The 2254-nt window shown below is 41.1% G+C and overlaps 1 pseudogene; it reads right to left on the minus strand.

Annotated features, from left to right (window-relative positions):
• Positions 1-285: 285 nt before the first annotated feature.
• LOC100950135 lies at positions 286-1310 on the minus strand (annotated as a pseudogene).
• Positions 1311-2254: the final 944 nt, after the last annotated feature.

The raw sequence follows: 2254 nt of genomic DNA on the forward strand, positions 1-2254 counted from the left end.
CTCCAGAAATTTTATTTTATTTTTATGGTTTCCATATCTCTCCTTAATTTGTTGTCTTTAAGATTTTAAATATACTTTTTTCCTCAGCTGATTTGCTGGTGTAAATGTAACATTATGAAACATAAGTTATTAAAAACACAGTCACAATGTGCCCTTCCAACCCTCCAGCCCAGTCCCCTGAAGCCCCCTTCTGTGGGAGGGAGAGGGAGGAAGGGGCATCCCCCAAACAGAAGAACATGGTAGCCCCAGAGTCCTGCAGGGCTACCTGTAGAGCTGGACACTGCCTCAGGACATCCTGTAGTTGATGGAACAGGATAGCTCATACAGCTAGCCCTTGAAGTCTGGGTTGATGGTGAAGTCCAGGTTTAGGTTGTTCTTGGTGTTGGGCCACATGCCTATGGTACCAAAGATCTCCTTGTACATCTTCACCATTACATAGTCCCTTCATGTAGAATACCATATGCTTCCTGTACATGTATGGGGACTTAGAGCCAGTGGAGAAACTGGTCCTCTTGCAGTAGGATGTGGACTTGATGTTGAAGTAGGGTATGCATATAGTGATTTTCCTTTACTTGCAGGCAGAAGGAAGAAGTCAAGGTCAGGTCTTTCACCTTGATAGTGTAGATGTCCAACCTCTTTTATGAGGTAGGCGTTGGTGACCAGATGATTCAGGTCCACCATTTCCACTAGGGGCTCCTTGAAGGCCACATCTTTGATTTAGGAATGTCAAAGCAGTACATATTCTTTTATAAGCAGATCTTGTAGGCTTTGTACTGTTGGTCCTTAATGGACACCACATACAAAGTGACTTGGTCTGGAAAGATGAGGCCATCAGGTACCAGTCATTAGTCGTTGGCCTACAGCACAGTGTTGAGCATGGACAAGTAGAAAAGGCAGTAGCCCATCCACTTGCTAATGATGACTTCCACCTTCTCTACCAGCAGCTCTACCTCCTCCACCTTCCCCTTGATGGTGGTTACCATGTGGTCTAACTTGTTGGCTTTGACAATCTTTACCACATAATCAGAGATACTAGAATACTGAGTCCCAGTGACCTTATGGGCCTTGGTCTTGGCAGTGAACATGCAGAAGATCTTTGTGCCTGAGCCCATGTCCAGCACTACCTTGTCCTTGAAGAGGTGCCAATTGTGAAACACAGAGTTATGGTACCTGAGGGTGCACACCTCATCCTTCAGCATCTCCTCATGCTGAGCAAAGTGGGCATAGAAGTCAAAGTACTAATCTCTGGATATTATGTCCTCAGCATTGGACTTCTCACGGCTTTCTGCCTGGCCACAGGAAACCTCCATGAATCAGTTCAGAAGCTCAACTGCCCCCATCTTTGCCCTCTCCTACTCCTACAGCCATCAAGACCATCCCACCTTTGAGTACCTAAAACATTTATAATAGCTGTTTTTAAAGTTCTTGCATGTTAATTCCATCATCTCTGTCACTTCTGCCCCTATTTTCATTGATTTACTTTTATCTTTGTTATGGATTTTATTTTCCTGCTCTGAATATCTAGTATTTTTTACTGAATTTAGACATTAATAACTATTTATTGTTAAATATCTGGATTTCATTTTCTTCCATTGAAGTATTTTGTTTTGTTTTCTGCAGAGAGTTAAAATAGATAGAGTTATGGAGCCCTTTAATTCTTTAAGGTCTTGTTTTCATGGTGTGATAAGATAAAGATTAAGATAAACTTTGTTAACAAAAGATTAAAAGTCTAGAGTAGTTCTTTCTCTAGACTTTAACTCTGCTCTCAAGGTATGGCCCTTTTGAAGCCTCTATGGAATATCTCAAGTATTCATCAAAGTCTTTCCACACTGTTTAACTAGAACTTGAATCCTGTGTGCATTCTGGGAGTTAATTGTTCACTTTGTATCTCTCTAGTAGTATTTTACTCTATACATGTATAGCTTAGCATCTAGTCAGTCATGCTATTTTATCCCTATAGAAATTCTAGAGCTTTTTCTGTGTACAGCATCTTTCTCAACAGTGCTCTATTGCAGCAAATTCTAGCTGCTTCAGCCTGTCCAAACTTCTATCTCAGTCTCCTTAACTTAATGGCAGGATTAAACTGCTTGTGTCCGTCTTCCTTGCACTATGGTCCAAAAACTGCCTAGTGAGAGGCTAGCAATGAGAAAGTCCACTTTGATTATTTCCTTTCCTGTAAGGATTATAATCCTGTGCTGCCCTTTGTCCAATGTCTGCAAATAGTTCTTTTATTTTTTTCTCCAGTTTTCTAATA

The sequence above is a fragment of the Otolemur garnettii genome, unplaced genomic scaffold (assembly GCF_000181295.1).
Source record: "Otolemur garnettii isolate 467f Iridium unplaced genomic scaffold, OtoGar3 scaffold00106, whole genome shotgun sequence".
Lineage (NCBI taxonomy): Eukaryota > Metazoa > Chordata > Mammalia > Primates > Galagidae > Otolemur > Otolemur garnettii.